The sequence below is a fragment of the Aphelocoma coerulescens genome, chromosome 11 (genome assembly GCF_041296385.1).
Source record: "Aphelocoma coerulescens isolate FSJ_1873_10779 chromosome 11, UR_Acoe_1.0, whole genome shotgun sequence".
Lineage (NCBI taxonomy): Eukaryota > Metazoa > Chordata > Aves > Passeriformes > Corvidae > Aphelocoma > Aphelocoma coerulescens.
This window is the reverse complement of record NC_091025.1, coordinates 785,495-802,147: the sequence shown is the minus strand read 5'-3', so window position 1 is coordinate 802,147 and position 16,653 is coordinate 785,495. Positions and strand designations below refer to the sequence as shown.

At 46.9% G+C, this 16,653-nt stretch overlaps 1 long non-coding RNA gene across 3 annotated transcripts in view; it reads left to right on the top strand.

Moving 5' to 3' along the window:
• The first annotated feature begins 518 nt into the window (after positions 1-518).
• The window catches only part of LOC138117111 (uncharacterized), a 236,918-nt gene continuing 220,783 nt past the window's right edge, over positions 519-16,653 (top strand). For all 3 annotated transcript variants that reach the window (XR_011154516.1, XR_011154515.1, XR_011154517.1), the window contains exon 1: positions 519-597. This is a non-coding gene — a long non-coding RNA (uncharacterized lncRNA). The remainder of the gene's footprint in view (positions 598-16,653) is intronic.

Here is a 16,653-nt window from a genome sequence, read left to right as displayed (position 1 = left end):
GGGGCTGATGTATTCCAAGAAGCAGAGCCAGCTCTTCCCAATGGGAAACGTCATCAGGACCTGTCCAGCCTTTGGAGGAAGAATGCTGTGTCCAGCTGCAGCTCCATGAGGCAACCAGAGCCTGTCTCTGCTAGATCTGAGTGGGGAGGGTTGGTTATTGGAGTCAGGTGTCTAATTATGAATAATGAGGAAAGGGAAGAGTGGTAAACACAGGAACAGGTTGCTCCTTTTCTGGAAGAATCATGCTTTAGGCCTCTCTGGTGCACTTCTGCTGTGGAAGCCTATTGATAAGGGAGCTTATTTTGGACATAGGGCTGTAAGGATTCCTCTAAGTTTATTGCTAATTCTTCTAGGAGGTCTTTTATTGCAAAGGGCTGCTTCAGGGGTGAGGGTAATGGGCTACACCTGGTCCCTGTGTCTGACCATATGAGCATCAGCTGCCGCTCGTTGGTGGCATCATTACCCAATCCTGCCCAGGAGTGGGAGCAGAGGTGTCCAATGGGCAGGAGGGAGAGGATATATGTAAGAGTAGAGCAGGTAAGAGCTCTGAAGGGTTCTGGAAAACAGAGAGGAGGAGTTGCTCTGAGAGGAGTCAAGGTACACTGGGATTTCTTGCTCTGGTTTGCTGGTTGAGCTTCTCTGCAGTTGCAGGAATCAAAGGATAACTTTAATTCCAAGTGTCTCTGATGAAATGCCCTTGTGCAGTGTAAGTAACTTGAGCAGGGAAGGTTCTGCTGGAGTTTGCTGTTCTCAGCCAGCCTGTCCATTGCGTTTGGAGTGCTGAAGTGGTGCTTTGTGGTCCCGGTCTTGAGGATGCGTTGGGAGATCTGTATGGTGGGGCTGAGGGCAGCTGGGACTTATGATTGCTTGAACCTTGTTCTAGTGAAAGAGCATATCCTGGCAAATCTTGATGCTAAGTCCCCCTCAAATTCCTGCTTTGTCTCCTCTTCTTCCCCATGTGAGTAGGATTTTTTCCTGGTATTATTTTCACTGTTACTGTCTGAAATGCAGTTCGTGTGCTCAGAGGTCACTTGCACCTGGTGGCTGTGACACCACCTTGAACTGTCTACCTCAGTCAGCTCCTGCTGGGGCGTCCAGTGGAATATTGTGGATTTGGGTATATGACGTAACAAAAATATACTTGATTTTTACTTGAACTTATTTATGCACATAAGACTTTCATTGTTAGTATGGTGAAAACTGTGTTGGGTTTTTGACTTGATTGCAGGGAAACTTGCTGCAGCAGACTGGAGCTTTTTAAAAGAAAATCTCCCATGAAAAACTACAGGAACTTTAATTTCAAAAAAATGTCCATAGACCCTTGTGTAATAAAGCATTTGAAGCTGGGGCAGAGCAGCATGGGTTGAGGCTCTTTGAGTGCATTGATTACCCTTTCTGGAATTGGATCCATCTGCCAATTACCCCACAAGTGGGGAGGGGGAAAAGAAAAGCTCTTATTTTGGTATAAATATGTAATGCAGTGGATGGGAAAAGCAAATTCCCTGGATTCAAACCATATGGCTGGGCTGAAAGTGGGCGCTGTCTGGTCTGTTATTAATGGATATTGTTAAGTCTGGGATCACTGTGAAGTTGCCCCTGAATGCAGTGTCTGGTGGCCAGGAGGAACTGCTTGAGGTAGTTGAGGGGTAGCAGGTGGGGCTTGGGGGGTTTGGAACAGAAGCGGCTTTTCACCATCACCCTTTCCTGTGTGCTACGTTTGGAAAAATGTGACGGAGAGAAATGACTTTGCTTGGGATTTTGTGCTTTACTGAGACTTCATATAGTTATGACACTTGATTTTTCTTTTTTGAATAGTTAATGACAGAAGTAGGGGTATAACAGGTAGGAAATTATTTCATCTTCCTAAGGAGAAGGTGATGGAGAAGACCTCAGTGAGCTGGAGGTTCTTGATGCTTCTGTCCTGCTTTTCTTCTCCTACCCTCTGGAGTCACTGTGTTTTTCTCCCTGGGGGTTTGATTTACACCAGCGTGTAGTTTACATCTTTGCTGCTTGTGGTTGTACAAGATGTGTGCTTTGCAAGCATTGTCAGAGTTGGTGGAGGAAGCCATGCTCCTCCCAAGCTGGAGGCTCATGAGAGGTTTGTGCTGCTCAGAGGTCTCAGGGGCACCTGCCCAGCCCTGGAGAGTCCAGGCAGGGATGAAGGTGATGTGTGGCACCTCCATTGGGCAGCTCCAGGCTACTCACTGAGTGAAGGCACATGTGTCAATCCACAGGTGACCATCTAAAGGGGTTTTTCTAGTTTTTTCTCTGGTATTCTCCTCCTAACTTCCCCCCAGATCAGCACTGAAATGGCGCAATGACCCTTATATGTGAATTTCCCCCAGTTTCTCTGTTCCACGCAATGTGTATTGACACGTTACATACAAGCCTTTGTATGTTAAAGCTGCCCATTCCAGCTCTCAGTCGGTGTAATTCTGCTGTTAATAATTTAAATGATGAAGTAGAGTCGGTGAGAACAATAACCGTGAAACAGATGGAGCTGGGAGCAGTGCAAGGTATAAATCCATGAAAACTCGAGGCTCTGCTGTGGAGCATCTGAGTGGATTAGTGGCTCCGGCAGTGAGCCTGCTGCGGGAGGGGGCAGGCTGAGGAGCCTCACCAACTCCGGCCTGGCATCTCTGCTCTTCTCTGAGGCAAACCCAACAGAGCCCCAGAGGCAAAACCAGCTACAAAGTCACCTCAGTAATATTGGCAATGAAGCTGCCTGTGATTCTTTGTGCTGTTCTTTTAGTTTGGTGTTCAGGTGGATGTTTTGACAAAATTCTCCCCTCCTCAAAGATGCTGGTTTTTATTCACACCTAGGTCCCTTCTTACTCAGCTTGTCCTCAATGTGGGTGGAGAGCAGGGATGAGGCAAATCCTTTAGCTCACATGGACTGACACCCTAAGGTCACATTGGCACAATCTCCAGCTTCTAAATTAGAAAAGTTTGAGTGAAGCCTTGGCAGAGACAGGAACTCCTGAACTCTGTTCCCACAGCTGTGTGTATTTCCCAGGTAACAAGTGACAGGGCAAGAGGAAGCAGCCTTACAGGAAGGAAGTTACACTAGGGGTGGTTTAGGTTTGGTACTGGGGAAAATGCCTTCATGGACAGGCTGTCCAGGCCTGGCAGAGGCTGCCCAGGGCAGTGCTGGAGTCCCCATCCCTGGAAGTGTTCAAAAACTTGTGTGCATGTGGCACTTGGAGTTCTGGGTTAGTTCGAAACATAGTGGTGGTGCTGGGCTGAGGGTCAAACTCGATGAACTCAGAGGTATTTTCTAACCTTAATGACTTTTTGACTCTCTGATTTATCTGGGTGTTACAGTTGCAGAGTCTTTGGGTCTCTTTAAGTGGGAAGGAACAGGGTCTTCCCATCCAACTCTTCAGTTGTGCTGCCATGGCTCCTACAGCTGGGAGGTGACTTGGTCTCTGCTCTGTCTACTCCTGCAATTCTCCAGACACTCTTGGAAAATAGCCTAAAATTTTATGGTTTCCAAGAGAGGATTTAAAAAAATCACCCCAAAAGTTTAGATAATGAACCCTGAAGTGGGTGTTTTGGGGGAATTCCATGCTTTCCAAGCACCCAAATGTGAATCTGCATGCCTGGAAGTGTCTCTGTGCCTGGTGAATCCCGGCAGTGGGTGCTGTCATTGGCTGCCACAGCTGAGGGTGTCAGGTGTGGTTGAAATGCATCTGGGGCAGACAAAGTCGAGCCCGGCTCCCCTTGCCTGGCACTGCTCTGGCTCCATGGGAATACGGCTCACTTGTAATGAGATTGGGGTTGTCACAAGAGGAGAGACAAGGTGGGATTTGCAAAATGCTTAAACTTACTGCACTTAATTATAGCTAGACCTGCCAAGCAGCTAGGAAAGGCTGCGGGCTTCGTTAGCCCGCCATTCCTGGTCCTGCCACGGCGAAGTTTGCTGGACTCAGGGCCACGTCCCGAGGCCGGCGCTGCCCTGACGTCCTTGCACGGTGATGGGATCTGGCTGTGACATTTCATTATGCTGATTTTAACTGGCATGAGGAGAACTTGTGGACAGGCTCCAGTCTTGTGAGGGAGAGGAAAGAGTGGAAAAAGCAAACCATAAATTAAAATAATAACAGTATGGGCCAACAAACTGCACACACATGTGCAACAAAGAGAGGCGACCTAATAAATACATTCACTTTGATTTACGGTGTTGTGATAATCCAGACCGTCATCCTCGCTGTGGTTGGGAGGGTTTTTGTGTGGTGATGAAGGACAAAATCAATGGTGGGTCTTCCCATTCTTTTAATAAGAAGAAAATAACCCCCTCTCTATGTTCTGCCAGTCTTGGAAATTGGCTTCAAAACCCATATAAATATGTAAAAATGTAATTCTGCCTTAGGAGCCTCTTCTTCTTGCTCCTGGAGGAGGATTTTCCTGCAGGTATTTGAGCTTTGGCTCATAAACCTGGCTGCTCTGGCCTACCTTCACCTTCCCCTCCTGTTGGCTCGGCAGGAGATGGCCTGTCCTGCTCTTGATTTGATTCCCTTGAAGTGAATAACACACCTGAAATTCTACTGCAAGAGTAGAACAAACATCCATTGGGTCTGTAAGAGACAGTTATTCATTCTTAATATCACAGAATCATGGAATGGTTTTGAAAGGGACCTTACAGCTCGTCCTGTTCCACCCCCCTGCCATGGGCAGGGAAACCTTCCACTAGACCAGGGTGCTCCAAACCCAGTCCAACCTGGTTGTTTTTTGGATTTTGTTTCTCTTGTTGCATGTACACAGTTGAAAACACTGTGTTTAAATTAATAAAAATATTGATAAAATTAGCCTGTTTTATTTACTTGTTATTTTAGTATCAGTCTCATCATCACCATCATGTGATATTTCTGTAAGGAAATTACAACAATCTTAGGAATGCTTTTCCAGATATAAATCAAAATTCCTCCTTTGCCTGCCCTCAACCAAGGATATTTAGAAAAATTAAACATGTAAACTCTTTTCTTCTCTCTGTGGAATTAGCTGATGAGTAATTTAATATATGTGCTTTGTGGTGCATTATTGAGAAATATATTTCATTAGCTTTAAGTGCATTAGCTGATATTTTAAATTCTATGAAAATGGGAGTGTAGTTTCAAGCTCGAGCTTTTTGCACAGTGTGGGCACGTTCTTCCAGAGCTGGATTAGCAAACACTTCACTTTGGTGAATATATAGCACAGCCCAGCAAGGGAAGTTTTGAGGTTTGTGCATAGAAAACACAATTATTGCCAGATTAAATTATCAGGGTAAACCTAATAAATGTTTTTTGTGGTGTATTTTTTTTTTTTAAATATAGGAAACCCCCATTTTTTCCTGCTAAATGGGTTCATGGTGTTCTGTGTTGCAAAGGCTCCGAAAGGCTTTTCCTGCTGTTCGGGAGGGTGGGTGTGTTATGTGTGTGTATCCAGAAGAATATCGCATAGGGTGGATTTCTGGGGTGGAGGGATGGAATGAGGGAAGGTGGGATTCACCCCCACAGGACAACCTGGAGGGGTTGGAGTAATGCTGGACCCCCCCCCAGGGCTGAGCAGGGGTGGGGGGACCCCCAGGCATCACATCCCAGGGTCACATAGAGGGGTTCCCCTCACTGGGATACAGCTGTGCTTCTGCGCTTACCAGACTGTTTCTTTCCAGCCCTTGAGCACCCCTGCTGTCGCTCAGGGTCCAGGACCTGTTCTTCCACGTTCTGTGTGATTTTTAAATCACTTTCCTGTGGCCTTTAACCCCCACAGATTACATTTTGGGGAGCTGCAGAGGACAAGCCTGCTGTCAGAGCAGAAAATCAAATTTTTTGATGTGATGTTGTTGCATTAAAAGGGCCAATCTCGTGTCATGTAACATGTGAATAATGGGACTAGCATGTGATGTCAAAAATTTCCAACTGCCTCATAAATAAATGCAGCCCCTCCCCTCCCCCCAAAAGGTCACCTCGCTTGAACCCGGGCTCGCATCCCAAATTACCAATGCGCTCAGAGTCAAGGTTAAAGGTACAGTATCCCCTTTCAAAAGGCACATGTCAGTGTCTGTGCTGGGAATGATAAATAATGCCTGGAACAGGCTATCAATTTCCCAGGGCCCTGCCTCCCCTTGCTGCCGTGCCGAACTTCGCTGAGGGCCTGGGGAGGGAGCGGATCCCACCGCGGCTCTGAGCCTCGGTGTGGTTTTGGCTGTGCTGGCTCTTGCCCTGGCCACCCCTTGGACCACAGGGGTGCTCTCCCAGCATCTGCTGGGTCTCTGGGTGAGTAGAGCCTGTAAATGTCACCACCCTTGGCCTAGAAAAGTCCTTTGGAGAGCTGATTTCACACATTTTAGTGTTCAAAGCTTTATGTGCCCATAAGTCATTAAGGCTGCAAAATCGAGCTACAAACTGAAAAACTGTAGAAATGCCCAAGTTTGCACATAAGCTCTGACCCTCCCTGAGTGGATGTGCCTGACCCAGCCTGAAATCCCATTGGCTTGTGGGGCGGCTCTTGGGGAGGCCTTGGCTGATGTGGGCATAGGGAGTGGAGGTGCTGAAGATGGGAACATCCCGCCTTTCCCTTCCCACCCTGCTCCCGCCTCTGTGTTGTTATTCACTGAAGACAAGCTGAACAATGCACAGGCTCCAAAATTTATCCTTTCCTTCTCGATTCATCACCTGTTGAGTGGCACTGGGACTTAGTTGGGAAAATACCCTCAACACTTCCTTGTGAAATACTATGTTATCATATGATGTAAAGCCAAAATAAATTGCTTTTAACCCCTTTTTGCACACAGGCAGCAGAATTGCCATGGTTAAGGTCCTGTGCAGGAGTTATGTTACCTGAATTTGGTTGAAACAAGGCTGTATGTCTACAGCCAACAGAGAACTTGGTTGGTGATTCAGCACCACCCTGTAGCATACCCTGCTGTGCTCACTAAATGGGGTCAGGCTCCTGGCCAATGATAGCAAATTAGCATAGAATTCAGGCACATGTAATAATGCATATGCAGCAGAGGGACAAATTAAGGGTGACTAGGTAAATTTAATGATAGCATTTTCTAGTTTTCTGCAACTTAAGCATTTTATACATAGTTGTTGGTGTGTTTTTTTTTAAATAAACACCATGTTCTTGGAGGGGGCAGCCACAAAAGCCAGTGGTTTCCATGGAGAATGCGTGGACACTGGGAAGGTGGCTGACTCAACTGGCTTGGCCAAGGGGCTCCCATCAGCCATGGGGCTGGAGGACACTTTCTGCTCATCTGCTGCATCTGTAGGTTAAATGATCTCCAGACACCTTTGTTTTCTAGGCTTACTCTGAATTTGGAGTTTTGCTATCTCAGGTCTTTAGCAGTTTGAGCGATTGGGGGGTCTCTTTCCTTCCTGTGGCGGAGCAGCGGCAGGATGCACACCACATGGGTGGTGGCTGTTGCCTGTGGAGGTGGGTGCAGCTGTTTGGGCAGTGCTCAGAGCTCAGTGTGGGGACAGATAAACCCTCTCTGGGAGCAGCTTGGATGGGTCAGAGCACTGCCAGCCCCTCCTCGGGGAGCCATTTGTCCGTGGCCTCGGCCACCCTGTGCCACACTGTCCCCTCCTGTGACCATGCAGGGAGCAGGGGCTGCTGAGATCAGACTTCCCGAGGAGCTGAGTGTCCCACTGGGGACAGCAGCCCACTCTGCCTGCACCCCTCTGTGCCTCTAAGCCCTGCTGGGTGCTCGGGGAGATGGATGGGTGACCTCAACCCTGAGGAACAGCACATCCCTGGTGCAGCTGTTGCTTAGCCAAGGGAGGGATGGAGCTGATGTCACTGGTCCAACAGGGATCATTGTCCACATATTTGGTATTAATCAGCAGCTGTGATGGAGCTTCCCGCTCATCTTTAGATGATGAAGTGTCTGTGTGGTACCTCTTGGCACACATTTTTACCTGGTACTTGCTCAAAGTTATTTCCTGGCAGCTGCATCAGCCCAGAGTGTGGCAAGGTCAAGTCTGTTGCCTGATAGCAAGCATGAGTGAGGAACTTCTGAAAGAACTTAAAAAGGTTAATAAGTTCTGTAGTGTTTTGTGAATTTGAAACTTTTTCTTTAAAAAGTGTTTGTTTAAGAAAGCCTTTTCTATCCTTGGCTTTGTGCTAATGAAATGCTGAGTGCCATGTTTGTGGTGGGTCACTTTCCTGAGGTAGCAGGATGATAATTTGGGAGGTGAAGCCTGTCCCTGCCCAATAGCAATACCCTGTCTTCTCGTTTTTATTGGCAATGCTTTTTTGTTAAATTATACTTAGACTAGCAGTAGATTAACTAGTTGGATACATAAAAACCATATTCATAGAATCAGAGACTGGTTTGGACTGGAAGGGACCTTAAAGCTCATCTTGTTCCACCCCCAACCATGGGCACGGACACCTTCCGCTAGAATTCCATATTCATGTTTACTTATATGGAAGGAATGGGGTTTTCTGGAATTAGGCATGTAAGAGGCTGGAAGTCAGTGCAGGTGTCGTTGCCAGTGCTGGGGGTGGCTCTGGCTGCGCTCACAGAGCCGGGCCCGTTCGCGGCGCTGCCTGTGCCGGAGCCACGCCGTGCGCGCTGGCCCGCTCCGTGGCACGGCCTCCAGCCCCAGCCCGGCCGCGGCAGCCACATCTGGTTTGGCTTTGTTCGCCGGCAGAGGGGAGGGAGGTGCTCGCTGTGGTCAGGGGCCAAACTACATGTCATATTTCATTACCTTCATTAGCTACTACAGAAGGCTGTGTTAAAAGGGAGAAGGTTGTGCTTAACTCTTCACTTGCCAGGGGCTTATTTTCTAAATGCATTTTTAATTTTGCTTCCTGCTCTTCTCAATGTGTTTTTACCTTTGTTTTGAGCTTATCAAACCCATAAATTATGTTTCTGCCCAGGGTTCTGCTCCTCAGTGTCGAGGAGGCGCGGGCGGCCGGGCCATTCCTGGCTTGCTGCTCGGACGGTTGCCGAACCATCTGGAAACAGTTACAGGAGCAGCAGTGTAAACCCAAAAGGGAAAATGTGTTTAGCATTAATAGAACTTTACTTTTTATTTTGTCCACAGTTGTCTTTTCCTTTTTCACCTCTCATTGTTCTGTTGATTTAATGTTGCTGATTTGTCCAGAGCAGCTGGGGCTGCCCCATCATGGAAATGTTCAAGGCCAGATTGGATGGGGCTTGGAGCAACCTGGCTTAGCAGAAGGTGTTGCTGCCCATGGCAGGGGTGGGACTGAATGGGCTTTGAGGTTGCTTCCAACCCCAACCAGTCTGGGATTCCATGATTTCTTTTGGGGGAACTATGGACAAAAGGACACTTTGTGGTCAGGGTAAGGCTGGGAGGAGTTCGTCTCCTCATTAAAGAGGTAATTTCTTACATGAATATCACAATAAAGCATTAAGATTTCCCCATGAATTGATGACATGAAACAGAGCATAGAGATGTTTATAGACAATGTCTTCATTAGGGTTACGCCTTCAAACTGTGTTTAAGCCCATGAGTCTGGGCAGAACTGTAATGATGTGGTTCTGTCATGCTGTACCAAGTGTTTTGTGAACAAAATGTCATAGAATCATGGAATAGTCTGGTTTGGAAGGGACCTTAAAGATTGTCCAGTTCCAACACTTTGCCAGAGGCAGGGAACCCGTAATTTAATCATGTTGTAACCTTGGCACTCCCAGCACAGCTCCCTGAAGGTATTGACTGTTCCCAGAAGGAAGCAGGATGAGCCATGGACAGCCCGTTTCACTGGGAGCCACGCAGTGGGCTGGGATGGGCACGAAACTCGGGTCCTCTCAGCTCCAGGCTGCTGGGGGCTGGAAATACCTTTGGGTGTCACTCACATTGTCTGTCTACAAAAATTTAGGAATGTATTTACAGCTCCAGATGTTTTCATTGGTACTTCTGTGTTACAGATTTACAGTAGGAACAAAACCAAATTGTGTATTAATTAGTGAAAAAAATTAGTGAGTGAGAGACTGTAAACCCAGCCCCATTTCCCTCTCACTCTGTAAATCTCCATTTTCCCAGGCAAGTATCTGGCTGGTATTTGTTCCAGCATTTTACAGATAGGCTGCGGCGTAATCTGCACCGAGGCAAGATAGCAGGGAGGATTAAGATTTAGCTTTTTATCTGATAGCAACAACAGCACATCCAGTATCTCCACAATTATTCTTAAAATTCTGAAAGCCTGCATTCTGAAATTACTCAAATTTTTAAAGGGCATGTGTGAGGGACATTTGTGGTTCTGTCTGTAATGTCAAGCCTGCAGTGCTTTTTTCTGAAAATTTAATGAAAATTTGGATTTGGAATGAGGTTTTTACCTGGCTATGTTTTGTCTGGGACAGATGATGGCTATGTCAAATTTTAAACCTTTAGTAAAAGGTGCTTTTTGATGGGTAAGCCCACACCACCATAGCCAGAGCGCTGTGATTAAAAAATGAGGCAGAACAGCAAAATACTGCTTTTAATTTATCATTTAATGGTAGAATAAGGCTTGTTTACTTCTCCTTTTTCATCTCCTGTGCTCCTAAGTCTTTCAGCCATTCTTTTGAAATGTATTTTATAGTAAAACCTCAGTGGTTACATTGCCTAGGGGTTTAGTGTCCGTTTTCAAGAAAGGGAGTATTTTTAAGCTTAAAAAAATATTCTGCTGACTGATTATGTTTCAGCATTTGAGTTGGATGCTGCTGCCTTGATCTATACTTATTATACCAGCAATTTAAAAATAATTCTTTGGGATCCTGTGAGTTCCAAAGGTTTGGTAATGTGTGTGCATTATACATGTAATAGAGCTTTTTTCTATTTCAAGCAATTAGTTCAGTTTTACATGGTTGGTGTGTGCTGTAGTTACTTTTAATAATAGCAGTAAAGCCAGTTGCACGTGTGTTGGCTGATGTGTCCAGCCAGCATGGAAGCTGGTGCCCTTTGGTCCTGGGGACTGACGAGAGGTGACAGGCTTGAGTCCCTGCAGCCCTGGGCAGGGCCACGTTCCCAGCTCCTGCCCAGGGAGTGTCCTGGGGCTGCCCAGAGCTCCTCTCCCAGCAGGGCTTTGTCAGCCCCAGCAGCTGCAGCTCATCAGTGCCGTGGGCACATGGAGCTTTTCCTGCCTCTGTGGCAATCCTCCCAAGGAGAGGGAGGAAGGTGGACCTGGCAGGCAGGACCCTTCTCCAAGGCTTTTGCTGGAGTCAAACTTGATCTTGTCATGTGCAACAAATTTTCTTTGCCCTGGGTGCCGTTGGTGCAGTCCAGGGTAAAATGTGGACTTTACTCCCACAGCTAAACCAGGCAGTGCCAGGCTCTGTGCACGGTGTGGTGATCATGACCCAGCCCAGCTCACCACCGAGGTCCTGCAGCTGATGTGGTACCTGGGAGCTGTTCTAATCCTCGGGATGCAAGCATGAAGAAAGACAGGGATTGTCAGGTGAAGCCTCTCAGGCTGTGGCTCTTGGAGCAAGACCTCAAATTAATTCTCCTCCATGTCAAGAGCATTTGGCCTTAGATGCAGCAAAGACAGTCACATCTCATTGCCAAGTCAGGTTTCAAAGCCTGTTTGCCCAGGTGCTTGTTCTGTTGTCCTCAGTAGAAGAACCTCAGGCAAGTCTGTGCTGAGCAGGAATCAGCCCTGGCTTGCTGAGTGCTCCTGGAGCCCTTAAGCCTGATCTCAGCCGTGGCTGCCTGACCCTCTGTCCAGCGATGCTCCCAGCAGGAGCCTGCGGCAGGGGCAGTTGGCATGGGCAGGATGTGCCCAGGAGATGAGTGGAGAGTAGATCCTTCTCTAACAGTCCAGCTCCCCTTGAAAGCTTGATGTAAATATAATCCTACATACTTAGTCATGTGGGAATTCCCAAACCACATTCCTCTTGTTTTCCCTGGGATGAGCAAACACCTGCATGAGTGCTAAATAAGATCTCCTGCAAACAGCCCTGTTGCTGAAAGAACAGCTAATGAACGTGTTCTGTAAAAGCCAGATCTTCCTCAGGGTTACAGCTGGAGGGCACACCCAGACAGGGATGTTCCCACGTGAGGCAGGCTGGTAATTATCATGTGCTACAGAGTGTTAATGCCTTGCGTTATTTTCACAAGGATTGCTTGGTTTTTCTGGGTGTCTAAACAGAAGGTTGAGTGGGAAGTGTGGAACAAGATGTGGCTTTCTGGCTGTGAGAAAACACAGGAGGTGAAATGTGGATGGTCTGCAGAGATGGGGGAGGCATTTGCTTCCAGCTGCATGAGGCTGCTGTTATCACATAGTGTGACTTCAGGGTTCCCCACTTACTGTCCTCTAGGAAAATCCAGGGCTTTGTCTTAAAGATCAAAGAAAAAGTAGAAACAATAAAGAGCACTGAGTCCCCCAGCAGCACCGTGGCTGTCTCCAGCTCGTGCCCCAGGAGTCACTCCTGCTTTGGGGAGGCCATGCTCACCCTGGGCCACAGTTGGGGCCAGGTGTTCACCAGGAGCAGCTTTTCTCTACACAAATTACCCGAGTGCAAGTAAAAATGGCCAAGGAAACAAAACACACAGAAAATCGGTGTATGCTGCAGCACTCCTTTGATCACAGGTCTCTCTTTTGTGTTTCCAAGACTGGTACTCAGGGATGGAAAGGATGAGGAGTGTGGTACCTTGGCAGGATCACACAGGGCTGGAGGAATGGTGCATTGGGGCCAGTACAATTTGTGAGTAGGAATGTTGTTGAGGTGCCGTACCAAAGTGCTTCCCTCCTGCCTCTGACTAGAGCTATCAGTGTATCACTTTCAAATGAGGCTGAAATTAAAAGCTAAACTAAAAGAAACCTGGCTGCATCTGGGACTTGTCAGAAGCCTCATTCAGAGATGCCATTGTCACATTTTCCAAGAGCCTGAAGATGTGGAAGATAATTATCCCATCCCATAGACAAGTCTATTTGTTCCTTACACCAGTTGCTGTGCAATTTGAGTATCTCTTTTTTTCCTCCTTATTTAAAGGGTCCAATAGATTCTCCAGGCTGCTGCTCTCCTTAGTCTGCCTATTTACATATGCTGCAAGCATACCATTTGGTAAAGCTACGTTTTCCTGGATTCCCCATGTCCCAGTTCACCTTCCAGATCTGCAGATAAACCTGCTGCGCTGGTCCCTGGCTATCTCCGGGCTCCTGTCCTGCTTGACAGATGTGGCAAGTGTCCCTTATGTTTGCTCAGACTTGATCAGGCAGATGCTGCTCAGTTTGGCTCTGGTGTAGCTCAGTGGGATGGGCAAGAGAAGGGCACTGGCTTTGTCACATGTCTCGGGCCCATGGCACCTTCCACGTGTTCTGGGGTCGTGCAGCACCAACAGCCCTCACACATGCATAACGTTCCCTGTGGGTCTGAAATCACAGTGCCTGGACTGGCTCCTGCATTCTGACTCTGGAGTTCATGGCACTGGAATGAGACCCAGGTCTGCACCGTCCCATGGGCTGCCCTCCCTCCTTCCTGGCATTCTGGGCATTTGGACTTGCCAGCACCAACCCATTGCAAAGGACTTGCGAGGAGTGAGCTGTCATGGTGACCTGATGGTACACAGTAGAAATGGATGTCCCCAAATTCATTACACTCTTTATTTAATATTCTGCTTACTCGGATTGAAGCCTCTATAATGAACAGGCTGTTTTCTCACAGTGTCAGGTTTGAGGGGTGGATTCTTTGTATCAGAAATCTTGATGCTCACAAATATGGAGTGTTCTGCAGAGAAAAATCACTCAGGAGAATTTGGGCTGAGGTAAATTTTTTCTCTGATGGAGAATTTTATTTCTGAATAGACAGTCAGGGCCCAGCATCCCACATGTTCCCTGCAGAGTCTGGTAAGGCAACCCCAGGAACACCTGGATGGGCTGAATGACAGCAGGAGCTGCTGGGGATGGGGTGCAGGGTCGCTTCAGCCCCCGAGTATTATCACAATAATCTTCACATTTGGCTAAAAGAAACTCGGGGACGCCCATTTGTACTGGTGAAGGAGGAAATACAGATTTCAGGAGTGGAGGGAAGGAGAGGAAGGGATTGCCTTTCTTTGCATTAATATAAGATGAAGATTAATTCTGCTAGCAGGATTCTGTCTGCTTGTCAGAATTCAGTGATTTTCCATTTTGGATCAACGCGGTGCCAGAATGTAAATCCGATCGCCTTGTGTCTTTCAAAATAAAATCAAAAAGCCTCCCTGATTGCTTATATGGGCAGCTAGCACACCTTAAGAAGTAAGAAAGGTTCAGACAGGAATATAATAAGGCCCAGGAAAGTGGCAGCATGAAAGGGATGACCTTTATTTGCAATCATAGCTGAGATTTACAGTTTATTACTGATAGCTTTTATAAAGAGCCATTCAGTTCAGAGGTGAGAGGTTTGTCATCTGGAAATGCAATTAACTTTAGCCTTATCCCAATCCCCCTGGTCTTAGTGTGAGAGCAGCACTTGAGCAATATCATGATTTTTCCCTCTAATTTCTTTTTTCCCTACATTTTTGTCTCTTCTATCCCTTGTTCTTTGGCATAAATGCAGGTGCATGTTTTTTGCTATTATTTCATTATTATTAGATGCACCTTTGAATTTTTTATTAGCTCCAACTTGATTATTGAATGAGAAGATTTCAAAGAAGAGTGACATTTAAACCTGAGAATAACTAAGATCACTCATGGAAAGGAATTGTGCTATTTATGTCAAAAATTAATTACAGACATGGAGAATCTAAAAAAAAAAAGTGTGTGTGGGGAAGAAGAAACAGTTGCTTTTTAAATAGCAATGCTTATTGCTGTCCCTACACAAAGCCTGTGTTGGACACCATCCTTGGGAATGTATCCTTGGTGTTTGGTTCTATGCCCTTATCCATAATCCTGATGTGGGTGCACCAGGAACACCAAGGAATATGGAGTGAACAAATAAAAGGAGTTTTGGTTTCCCTGCCGTGTGCACATGAGAAATCCTGTTTCAGTTTCACGGGGTGGCTTTTATGGCCCCCTCTTGTCCACTAAGTCAGGTCTGTAGGAATTTAAGAGCTGGACTCAAAAGCAAGAATTCAGAGTGCTCAGCCTGTTGTTGGTTGGTATTCCCACGTCCAGCCCAGGATGTTCTCCACAGCGGGTTCCTGCCAGACCGAGCAGCCGGAGACACTGACCCCATGGGTGGCAGAGCGGGGTCCCCCGGCCCTGCTGCGCCCTGCGCACGGCCAGAGGGACCAGGGATTCCTACAGGCTCTGCTTGCTCCTGGGTAAATGAGAGCAGAATAATTACTGCCACTGTGGCTTTCATCCGCTTTTATTGTGGCTATTATTTTCATCAGTGTTAGAGGTTAATATCCCCATTTTTCTCCTCTGCTGCCTGAACACAATGGGGGCTTAGCGTGGACCCAGCCCAGGTAGCTGAGGCAACGACAGCTCAGATCAGCACATCCCTCACGAGGGTCCAGCTTGGGGTGGGAATGGCCCTGTTGTCCCAGCAGCACCTGGAGCTGGGGTTGCTGTGGAGCATTTCTTCTTTTATCTGGCTAGAAAGGACAGGCTGAATATGGGAGAGACAAGCACCAGGCATCTAACCCTTATCCTGCCTCTCAGCCCCTCCTGCCCCTCCCAGTGGTACCCAAGGGTCGAGCAGAGTGGAGAAAAGGCAGCTGGGCATCTGTGTCCTTGAAAACACCTTTTTGGGGTGCAAAGAAGCATTAATGTGTGAGGGGAGTGGCTCAGACAGGAGAGTAAACACTGCCCTTTGCTGCAGAAAGCTTTTGTTCTAGGCTGCTCTTTATCTTGATGATATTCCAATCCAAAAAGCCTCCTTCCTGCCACTTGACAGCAATAAAGAAACCTCAGTTGTACTTATAGATTTTTATTTTCCCCCTGAAGATGTGGGGCTGGGTTTGGGTGTCCTTGGGAGCAATGCCTTTTTATTTACTGCCTTTTTTTTTTTTTAATTTTATTTTATTATTTTAAGCTGAGTGCTTTTATCTTAAACCTCCTGGTTGCACAGGAATGTTTGCGCTGCTTACAGTGCAATTATTTATTTTGTTTGGAGGCAGAGGACCTGATTTTCCTGAGCTGAGAAATGGGATCAGTTTGTACATCTTGAGGTAAATCCACCCAGCTCCCATGGAGCAGGAGCAGCAGTGGAGATGCTGCAGGTGTAGCAGGGCCCAGCAGCATTGGGAAACAACTGGGTTTGGGGGTTCCTGGTGTGGAATGGAAATGGAATAAGCTGAAATGTAAATAGCTGATAAACTTTCATGTTGTTAATATTGGAGATCAACTGTTCCATCCTGATTTTTGTTTTCCTATTCTGAATTATCAGGGGTGGAAAAAAAAAAAAAAAAAGAGTTCACAGCATGTCCGGGAGCTCCCAGCAGCTGAGTCTGTTGGTAAAAGTCCATGGTAAATGAGAAAGATAAAGGAACACCAAAGGAAAGCTCATGCTCTGCCTTTGGAGTTACCAGGTTGGTAACCCCAACTGAGCTTGCAGCAACTGGTCTAGTGGAAGTGCAGTGGGGTGGAACCAGATGAGTTTTAAGGTCCCTCCCAACTCAAACTGTTCCATGATTCTAGTAAAAGAAAATCAAACGGCGCTAATTGAGACTGACCTCAAAATCAGAAGTAGGAAATGCCAGTGGGACAGAAGCGAACTTTAGGAACCCAGAGAAATGATAAATACGTATTTCAGCTACAAAAAGGATGTTCAGCCTAAAGGAATGAGTC